General features: G+C 41.8%; 1 protein-coding gene across 3 annotated transcripts in view; it reads left to right on the top strand.

Annotated features, from left to right (window-relative positions):
* The window catches only part of DCX (doublecortin), a 363,420-nt gene that overhangs the window by 23,526 nt on the left and 328,704 nt on the right, over positions 1 to 11,190 (top strand). For 2 of the 3 annotated variants that reach the window (XR_011499892.1, XM_070503022.1), the window contains exon 3: positions 2 to 95. The exons of the other annotated variant lie outside the window; for it this stretch is intronic. The gene's annotated coding sequence lies outside the window, so the exon portion shown is untranslated. The remainder of the gene's footprint in view (position 1; positions 96 to 11,190) is intronic. 3 annotated transcript variants of the gene reach the window in all.

Below are 11,190 nucleotides of genomic sequence, written 5' to 3'. Positions count from 1 at the left end.
GGCCTTCGGGTTTGGACTGGAATTACACCATCGGCTTTCCTGGACTTCCAGCTTGCAGACAGCAGATCGTGAGACTTCTCAGCTTTCATGATTGTGTGAGCCAATCTCTTTCTATATATCTATATCTATATCTATATTTATATCCTATTGGTTCTGTTTCTGTGAAGAATCCTAACTAATGCACTGGGCTTACTCCAGCTTCCCACTCACAACCACCACCCCCTGCCCCAGCTCTCTTGGCACAGTAGTTCAACCAAGGTGAGGCAGGCTGTAAAATAAAAACCAGCAGCACTACTGCTGCTGCTGCTGCGGAAGGGAACTTACTTGACTTAGAGCATTGTTGGTTAAAGTAGTGATCTAAGTGGCAAGTAGATAAGAAGGGCTTCTAGCCTGAGATTGCAAGACTGTTGGGGGCAGGCAGTGGACAAACAGACTAACAGGGGTTGTAACAGAGAATTCCAGGAAGTGAAGCAGCCATGGTGGACTTGATAAGCAATCTATATATCCAGTACACATGCCCACACATCCCAGGCCTACAGTGTCTATGTGAGTGCATAGAAGAGAAGCAGGAGAGACCAGCAGAAAGTGAAGTTGGAGTAGACATGAAAGCAGTTTGAAGTCCGAATGTGTTCCCCAGTCCACACACAGATCCATCAGCAAATAATGGATGCATACTGGGTGGAGGTGTTTGAGCAAAACCTTGGAGTAATCTTTATTCCAAGCGAGGCAGGCGCAGGAGTAATCCCCAGGAAGCTAGTCTTTAAAAATAAAAGCAAGGGAAAAGAATCTGGAGCAGAAACATCAGCAGCCACACATTGTAGTGGAGACAGAGGTCATAAATGTAGTTCAGGCAAGTTAGTAAACAAGCAAAAATAAAAAACCTTCAGGAGCCAAAATCAAAATTCAGAGTTGTTACAGTATGTTATCTAAAATGTCCAATATTCACCAAAAAATTATAAGACTTGTAAATAGACAAAAAAGTAAAGAAATTGATTCAGCAATTTAAATCTTCCCACACACACAAAAAAAGGCCAGGCCCATGTGGCTTCTGTGGTAAATTTGATCAAATATTTAAAGAAAAAACATCACACCAATCCTTTAAAAACTCTTTCAAAAGTAGAGAAGGAGGGAATGCTTCCCAGCATTAGGCCAGTATTACTCTGATACCAAAGACATATATTAAAGACATCAGAGGAAAAGAAAACTACAGACATATCCCTTGTGAAGGCACATGTAAGAAATCTTAAAAAGTATTAGCACACTGAAATCAACAACTTATAAAAAATATTATAAAACATGACAAAATAGAATTTGTTCCATAAATACAAGTTCGCATAATATTAAAAACAAATACACCATATTAATAAAGGACAAAAAACACATAATCATCTCAATAGACACAGAAAAATCATTGACAGAATTCAATACCCTGTCATGATAAAAACACTTAACAAATTATGATTAGAAGGAAACTTTCCTAACCTGATAAAGAGCATTTGTGAAAAACCTTTAGCTAAAATCATATGTAATCATGAAAGACTGAGTACTTTTCCTCTAAGATCAGAAACAAGACAAGAGTGTCCACTGTGATCATTTCTATTCAACATTATACTGGAGATTTGAGCCAGTGCAACAACAGGAAAATTATTTTAAAGTCATTCAGATTAGAAAGGAAGGGGTAAAAACTGCTAATTTGCAGATGACATGATGTTATATTTAGGAAATCCTAAGGAATACACACAAATACACAACTACTAAAATTAAATGAATTTAGCAAGGTCACAAGACACATGATCCATATACAAAAATTAATTATATTTCTATACACTAGCAAAGAATAATAAAACGCAATTAAGAAAACTATTATGAAAATATTCCTAATAACATCAAAAAGAATAAAATACTGAGGAACAAATTTAACAAAAGAAATGCAAAACTTGTATACTGAAAACTGCAAAACATTGCTAAAATAAATTTTAAAAGATCTAAATAAATGGGAGAGACATTCCATGTTAATGGATTGGAAACCTCATTATGGCTGAGATTGTAAGTTTCCCCAAATTGACAAGGTAATCCTAAAATTTATATGGAAATCCAAAGGTCCTAGAATAGCCAAAATAAATTTGATAAATAACAAAGTTAGGAGATTTACATTGCCCAATTTCAAAGCTTATAATAAAGCTATAGTAATTGAACCAGTGTGGTAGTGGCAAAAGGATGGGCATGTAGATCAATGGAATAGAATTGGGAGTCCAGAAGTAAACCCATATGTGTGTGATCAAATGATTTTTCACCAAGGCTCCAAGACAATTCAATGGGAAGAGGATAGTCCTTGCAACAAGTGGTTCAACTGAATATCCATATTATGCCAAAAAATTAATTTAGACCCTTATATTATAAACAAAAAATAAGTCTAAATAGATCATAGACTTAAATGTAAAAACTACAAGTATAAAAATTCTAGAAGAAAATATTTTTGTTTTAACCTTTAGTTAAAACTTTCTTAGATATGATATCAAAAGCACCAGCAACCATGACAAAAAAAATAAATTGGACTTCATCAAAATTAAAAACTTTTGTGTTTCAAAGGATACCATCAAGAAAGTGAAAAGACAACCTACAGAATGGGAGAAAATAATTTGCAAATCATTTAACTGTTAAGGGACTTAATCTAGAATATATAAAGAACTCTTACAACTCAACAATGAAACTACAAATAAAAAGTGGGCAAAAGATCTGAATAGTCATTTCTCCAAAGAAGCTGTCGGGGAAGTGGGAGAATTCCCCCCACTGCTTTTCCTTAAGGTTCTCATGGCTGGTCAAATAATCAAGGAGGCAGGTTGGCAAGAGAAAATCAAACAAAATTTAATAGCAAGTAGACATGGGAGAAACCCAGAGGAAACTGAGTAACCCAACCCTCTGGCTGAGTCCACCTGTTTAAGTATCCTCAGCTACAGACAAGGAGGACATAGTGATCTGGGACTTCAAAGGGGAGGAAGACAATCTACTTAGAGATGGAATGCAAATGTTTGTTAAACAGGTTTTGCTAGGCCCAAAAAATGGGTTTGTTGGTGTCCTTTTATGACACCTATTTTACATCATACTGTAGCTATCACCGATATGAGCTTCTTCCTGGAACAGGCCTTCTATGTTAAAGTCCTTTAGGCAGTTTGAGGGGGGAAGGTCTGATGCTCTTCCTGAGCCTTTTGAGGCTTCATTGTCTTCAGCTAGAGATAGTCTGCAGACCAGAGTGGCACATCTTGGGGCGGCCTGCCCTCAACCCCATCAGTTCCCTCCTCTGAAACTTCCCTGAAAGTTTCACACATTAAAAGCTGAGCTGGTGGCTGTGGAGAGAAAAATCGAGCTGGTAGCCAGGTTGTAAGAAATCTGCAAAGAGAGAAAAGAACATAGATTAGAATGGTGATAAACAAGCAGAAAAGAACAAATCGTAGCACATTTCCCCACACTCCATTAAAACAGTCTCCCAATCCTGGAAATAAGTCTGTCCAATAAAATGTGTGAGCTTCATTTATCTGATGGAAAATGTCAATCTTTTCTTTTAATAGATGTAAGTTAGATTCTACTTGCCCAGTTTCATTCACATAAAAGCAACATTTTTCACCAATGATTGCACAGGCTCCTCCGTGCTGGGCAGTCAGTGTATTCAGAGTACATCGATTTTGGAGTACCACAGAGGCTAGGCTGTTAATCTCTGACTGGAGTATTTTCAAAGATTGCATGGTGGTGGTGAACTCTTGTTCCATCACCATGGAGAGATTTAAGATTGCCTTTTCCAACTCGTAATCAACAAAGCTGGGCAAAAAGACTCAATGCTGAAATGAACTTGGAGTTGGGATACGCAAGTGGATTCTCCACGATTTCCCGACGGGCACGCTTATGTGGCACAATCTTATGAACAAAGGAACCCAGGTTTGCAATGTGGCTGGCATTTAGGGTAGAGTATTTGGTGACAGAAGGGGCCAGGTATCCGAGTCCACAGCGTCCTGACCAATTAGGTGGGAATCCTTTATATACTTTGTTGCCACATAAAATAAAAAGACCAGTGTGGTTTATAGACAAGGTTAGAACTGAATCTGTAGTTCCCACGGCCTGGAGTATTCCATGACCTATGCCACTGGTACTGTTAGTGCCTAAGCGTCTCCATTTTCCATGCGCTCCTGTCAATCTGTGAGAACAGAACAGATTGCGGAATAGCTGGTACAAGAGGCCTGCAGTCTGATTTTGGCAGCTATAAAGCTTGATCTTGTCACCTGACCAAGTGAGTCCAGATTTTTGATCCACCCATACATAGTCTGTGGCACTGGGCAGCTTAACCATGCGGGCAGCTGCAATACCCCAAGTTGTACATGGGTGGCTCGTAAGCCTTCCAGAGCATTTGGTGATTTGGCAGATGTTTGTGCCAAAGGGAGTAGTGTTAGAGTCACTTATAACTCCCTTTAGAGGCTTGAGGATACCATCTGTGCAACTAAACCACAGGGTTTGATTACAGTATTGTCCTGGTATGTCACCCAGGAAAGGTCCAGTGTCATGTTTACTTTCAATGCTGAGGGAAAATCTTTCACTTATTGTCTTTACCTGGGCAAGGGAGAGTCCTGGAGCTTCTATAGAGTCTTTCTGGGGCCTAAATGACTCACCAGGAGAAGAGGCAGAGTGAAGTTTCCCTTGTTGTGCATACCATACCCTGCTGTTCATCCATCTTCCATACTTAGTCCACTAGGTGTCCACTTCAGCAGGAACAAAGACCAGTTCAGGTTCTTTTCTGCTATCTAGCTGTTGACATAACCAACAGTCAGACTGATTAGTTAGCGTGGCCAAGGCTTGGTAAACTGGCATAAGGGGGTGTTTGGTCTGTGCTCGACTTGTTGAAAAAGAGAGGGTTAGTAAAAGCAAGGCACAGGTTAGAAAAAAGCCCATAGTGGAACTTAAGAGAGGGGAAGTGGACAGATAAAGGCCAGCGCTCTCCAGTCAGCTTTTTTTTTAATAAGTGATTAAAGAAATATAAATATTTGCTAATAGTTTGTGTGTGTGTGTTTTTGAGAAATGCAAGGGAGAGAAAATAGGTGAAAGCAAGATTTCTTGATCCGTGATCTTGGGAAAAGCTGTCTACTTCGTGATGTCAGCTACTTCTGGGGCTTGGGAATTGGCCCTGGAAATCCTTAGTTTAAGGTCGTCCATGGGGACTACCTCCTAGTTGTCTTGAGAGCGATGTCCTGGGTCTATTTTGGCGTGGCTGGCATGGATCCAGGAAGATTTTTCCTTTATTTTGATGGCAGTGTAGGTAGTCAGTAGGACTTCATAAGGTCCTTCCCAGCGAGGTAACAGCGCATTTTTTCTTCTAAAGACCTTGATGTACACCCAATCTCCTGGTTGAAAGGGATGGCAAGGCTTGTCAGAAGGTGGGGGCCACGCCTCTTTTACCTGTTGACGATATGCTTCAAGTATACTAGTTAATTTCTGTATATAGCTAGTCATAGCATCAAATTGTTCACTTAAGTTCCCATAATATTCACTTAATCCAGGAATGGAAGGTTTAGAGACGCCAGTAGGCATCAGGCATCCAAAGACTATTTCAAAAGGAGTCAATCCATGTCTCCTATTTGGAATATTTTGAATCTTCATAAGGGCCAAGGGCAGAGCTTCTGGCCATTTAAGTCCAGTTTCTTGGCAGACCTTTCCTAAAGCCCTTTTTATATCTAGGTTTTTACGTTCCACTTGCCCTGATGACTGGGGGTGATGTGGGGTATGAAATTTTAATGAGTACCCCAGAGTTTTTGCAAGCGAGTGGTTTATTTCTGCTGTAAAATGAATCCCTTGATCTGATTCAATCCATAAAGGAATGCCAAAACGAGGAATAACTTCAGTTATTAATTTCTTTACCACTGTTGTGGCATCTGCAGGTCTAGTTGGATAGCATTTAGTCCATCCACTAAACATGCAGATGATAACCAAGCAGTGAGAGTAGCCTAAAGCTGGGGGCAAGTCTAGAAAGTCCATTTGGAGTGCCACAAAGGGTAGTGAGGGCCTGGGAGGACTTCCTGGGGTATGCTGGTTTCTACCAGAAACTTGGTAAGATTTGCAAATAGTGCACTGGGAAATAATTTGGTCAGAAATTTTATGGATGCCAGGGCAAAACCAATTGTCTTTTAGTTCCTTAACTATCCCCCATTTGCATATATGTCCCCTTTGGTGAGAGATAAGTGCAAGCCAAAAAGTCAAAGGAAATGGAGCCACAGGAAGTCCATTTGGCCCAACATATAATCCATCTTATAATTGTTTGGCACCCTTTTGTATCCAGTTGTCTTTTTCAGATTGTAGGGCATTTGCCTGATAGTTAATAATATCAGTCAGGGGTAAAGGCAGGTTTAAAAATTGGGTGGAAAAAGGATAATGGGGTCCGTTGTGAGCTGCCTATTTAGCAGCTCTGTCAGCCCTGTCATTTCCTAAAGATATGGCATCACTCTCCTTCGTATGGGCTGAACAATGAACAATGGCAATTTTGGAAGGCAGGTGAATAACTTGTATTAAGACTGCAATTAAATGTCCATTAGCAATAGGAGTTCCTGCAGAAGTTAAGAATCCATGAGATTTCCAAATTGTGCCAACAGCATGGCAGACTCCAAAAGCATATCTGGAGTCTGTGTAAATAGTGGCAGTTTTACCTTTTGCTAATGTGCAAGCTCTAGTAAGACCTATGAGTTCAGCAGCTTGGGTTGATTTTACTGTGGGCAGTGAATAAGCTTCAAGTGTTTCATGTGAGGAAACTATGGCATAACCAGTTATTATGTTTCCCCGGAAATTTCGCTTACAGGAGCCATCACAAAACAGAAGTAAATCTGGATTATCTAAAGGGATGTCTGAGAGATCCTCTCGTGGCTTTGACACCATTTCTATAGTTGCTAGGCAATCATGTGGGATGGAGTGGGGCTCTCCATCATCAGGGAGGGGCGGAGAAGTAGCTGGATTTAAAGTGTTACAACGATGTAAGATGATGGAAGGGTTGGTTAAAAGAGCCTGCTCATAGGTGGTCTGTCGCCGTGTAGAGAGGTGTTGTGTCTTATGTGATGAGGATTTTTAGGCTGCTTAATTTTAAAATGGCTTATGATGAGGATTTTTAGGCTGGTTAGTTTTAAAACTACAGATGAGATTCAGGCTCCAAGGAGTGGAATTTGTTTGCCCCTTTGTTGGGAAACATTTACATTTCTAAGGGAAACCTCTATCTGTGAAGATGCCTCCCTCTCCGTGCCAGGAAGAAGGGGGGATGGTCTTATCTCTAGAAGCTCTTAATCAATGCCAGAGGCAAGAACTTAAGTTGGTTACTGTCTGGCAACCTCATGTAACTGACCCCCACCCCCCCCCACACACACACAAATCCTCCTTTGTCTTTAGCAGAGGATAAAATTCAAGCGGTGACTTCTGCCATTTACTCAATCCGGTTTGATTCTTATCTAAAAGTTGTGGGACCACCAAATGGCCAGGCCATACGGGCACTGATACCATTTTAACTTTTTTACATATTCTTTGTCTTGTAAAGAGATAACTCACATACCTATGCCTTAAATTTAGCCCTAACCCTCAACTCGGGGCAGCAGCAGGAGCTCTGACTGCCCATGGGTCCTGTCCCCACGCACCAGCTCTGCATGCCCATGGGTCCTGTCCCCATGCCAGCGGGGGCAGCAGCAGTGGCTCTGCCTGCCCATGGGCTCTGTCCCCATGCCAGCGGGGGCAGCAGAAGCGGCGGCAGCAGAAGCTCTGACTGCCCATGGGTCCTGTCCCCATGCTATTCCACACTATTCTCTAAATAAAAGAGCACTACTGCCAGATCTTAAGAGTCTAAGAAATCTTTCTTTCGACTCCTCGGCTCACCGACCCCACATCATTTCGTACTTGCAAGATAGCAGACACAGCATGGGGAACATAGAGATGAATGGGAGAACCTCATGTTAAAGTACTGACTTTGTCAATCAGGGTGGCAGCTGCAGCCACCGCGCGTAAGCATGGGGGCATACCTGATGCCACAGGGTCTAGTAGGCATGAGAAATATGCTGCAGGATGTATTTGTGAGGCAAAGGATTGTCCTAGAATGCCTGCAGCAATTCCATTATTTTCATGGCAGTATAGGTGAAAAGTTTGTCAAAATTAGGTAAGCCAAGAGCTGGAGGCATGGACAAAGTTAACTTTAAGGCTTCAAAGGAGTTTAATGCCTCTGAAGGCTAGGAAATAGGCTCTGGAGTGATATCTGGGAGAAGAGCATACAGGGGTTTAGCAAGGGCTGCAAAATTAGGAATCCATTGGTGGAGGTAACCAGCTGCTCCTAGAAATTTACGTAACTTTTTTCATTTTGGGGAGAGGGATGGACAAAATTGACTCAAGGTGTTTTGGGGTGAGTTTTTGAATGCCTTGAGATATCTCATGCCCTAAGTAGGTAACAGCCGTTTGCACCCACTGAAGTTTAGATCTGGAGGCTTTATGGCCTCGTTCAGCGAGTGCCTTCAGGAGAATGAGGGAGTCTGTAAGGGCTCCCTGCTCAGTTTGATTACAGAGTAGAAGGTCATCCACATATTGAACAAGAGTGGAGCCTTGAGTAAAGGCTACAGAATCCAAATCAGCTTTAAGGATTTGGGAAAATATTGAGGGGGACTCACAATATCCCTGAGGTATGCGAATCCATGTTAATTGTCTCCCTTTAAATGTAAATGCAAAAGGAAACTGTGAGTCAGGGTGCGATGGGATTGAGAAGAAAGCAGAGCAGAGGTCAACTACTGTAAACCAGTCTGCATCAGCAGGTATTTTGGTGAGGATGACAGCTGGATTGGGGACCACAGGATGCCGAGGGATTACAAAAGAGTTTATGGCTCTGAGGTCTTGTACAAATCTATAGATCTGGTTCCCGTCTGAGTCAAATTTGCCTTCTTTTTTTTACTGGCAAGATTGGAGTGTTACAGGGTGAGGAAGTAAAAACTAGTACACCCTGTTGCAAAAGGGAGTCTATTATGGGTTCAATTCCTCGCTCTGCATCTCTAGAGAGCGGGTATTGGGCTACTGATAGAAATGGTTTATTCTTCTTCCAAATAATGTGCACGGGTTCTGCACTAAGCAACAATCCTACTTCATTTGCATGTGTAGCCCAAAGACTAATTGGGACATCTTTTAAAGACTCATCCTCTTTAGAGGATTTTAAATCAGGACAGGTTTCTAGCAAGGAAAGTAGGAGGCTTGGAGTTTTGTCAGAGGGCAGGGAGATAAAAACACCTTTTTCATTACAATTTATAGTGGCATTAAATTTACATAACAAATCTCTGCCAAAGAGGTTTGCTGGTGAACAGTCAGAGACCAGAAAGGCATGATGAGTGTTAAGGGGGCCTAAAGATACTGGAGTCGGCTGAGATATGGGCAGTGAAAGAGGCTGCCCAGAGACTCCCACAGCTTGAGTAGACTCAGAGGTGACAGGTACAGATAAATCCTTTGAACGGATAGTAGAGAAAGTCGCACCAGTATCAACTAAAAAATCCAGTTCCCAATCCTCTATTTTAAGTTTAATGGTAGGTTCAGGGGTGCGACTGAGGATCGACTGACCCCATCATTTAAGGGAGAAATGCCCCTCAGGAGGAGAAAAATGAGCCTTCTGGGGCCAAGAGGGCACATTTTTAAAATTTTCCCTTCTCTTAAGAGCAGGACATTCTCTTTTCCAATACCCTGGTTTCTTGCAATACCTGCAATTGTCTGGGGGTCAATAGGGACGCCTCTGAGTGGGCTCTAGTTTACTTTCAGAGTTGCCTTTTTGCTTCTCAAAACATTCAACTTGTAAAGCAAGAAGAGTTGTCTTTAGTTCTCTTTTTCTTTTGCTTTCCTGCTGACTATTTTCAAAGAATTGTGTAGCAGCCTCCATTATTACGCTTAATGGTTGCCCTGACCAAACAACCACACTATTTTTTTTATTGAGTTAATGATAGGTTACAATCTTGTGAAATTTCAGTTGTACATTAATGTTTGTCATTCGTGTTGTAGGTGCACCACTTCACCCTTTGTGCCCACCCCCCACCCCGCCTTTCCCTTGGTAGCCGCTAATCTGTTCTCTTAGTCCACATTTTTAAATTCCTCATATGAGTGGAGTCATACACAGATTATCCTTCTCTAGCTGGCTTATTTCACTTAACATAATTCCCTCAAGGTCCATCCATGTTATTGCAAATGGAATGATTTTGTTCTGTTTTGCAGCTGAGTAGTATTCCATTGTATATATGTACCACATCTTCTTTATCCATTCATCTGTTGATGGTGTAGGGGAGGAGGACATTTCCTCTCCCCAAATGGGGGTTCGTCTAGCTGGAGAACGAATTAAATTCACATGAGACAGAATAGCAAGAGAAAATTAAACAAAGCTTTATGAGGAACCATGGCCCGGGGCCTTTCTTCCCAAAGGAAGAAAGGGCACCGAAGAAGTGGGGTGCACATAGTGGTTATATAGCCCCCAAACGGGGTGTTTCACATGTGATTGAAAAGTCCCTTTTACAATAGTTACGAGGCTGCTCTGTCAGCACAGCGCTTGATGGAAACGGCAGATAGGTCTGCTGTCTCAGTGAGCGCCGCAGGGTGGCAGGTGTGTTGCCTCGGGCTGGGGGGTGTCACAGATGAGCGCCACAATCAGTTCCCAGCCTAAAGAAAGATGCTTAATCTTTAAGGAGATGCCAACGTTGGGAGGGGGAGGGAAGTCAGTTACAGGAGGTTACCAGACTAGCACAATAAAATGCAGATTTTAAGTCCTTGCCTTTGGTATTGATTAAGAGTTTTTGGAGAGTAGGTCATCTCCTTTCTTCTTCCTGGTACAGAGAGGGAGGCAGCTTTTACAGATAGAGATTTACCTTACAAATGTAAATGTGTCCTAAGGAAGGGCAAGTTCCATTCCTCAGAGCCTCCTTCCCTGTCCCAGTTTATCAAAAGCAATCAGCCTCAAATAATCCTGATGCCAAAGAGACATATCTTGGGGTGGCCAATTCTAGGTCCCCACAATGGGCACTTAGGTTGCTTCCATGTCTTGGCTATTGTAAATAATGCTGCAATGAACATTGGGGTACATAGGACTTTTGGAATTGCTGACTTCAAGCTCTTTGGATAGATACCCAGTAGTGGAATGGCTGGATCGCATGGTAGTTCTATTTTTAGTTTTTTGAG

The sequence above is a fragment of the Equus asinus genome, chromosome X (genome assembly GCF_041296235.1).
Source record: "Equus asinus isolate D_3611 breed Donkey chromosome X, EquAss-T2T_v2, whole genome shotgun sequence".
Taxonomy (NCBI): domain Eukaryota; kingdom Metazoa; phylum Chordata; class Mammalia; order Perissodactyla; family Equidae; genus Equus; species Equus asinus.
This window is presented reverse-complemented; position numbering and strand designations above follow the sequence as displayed.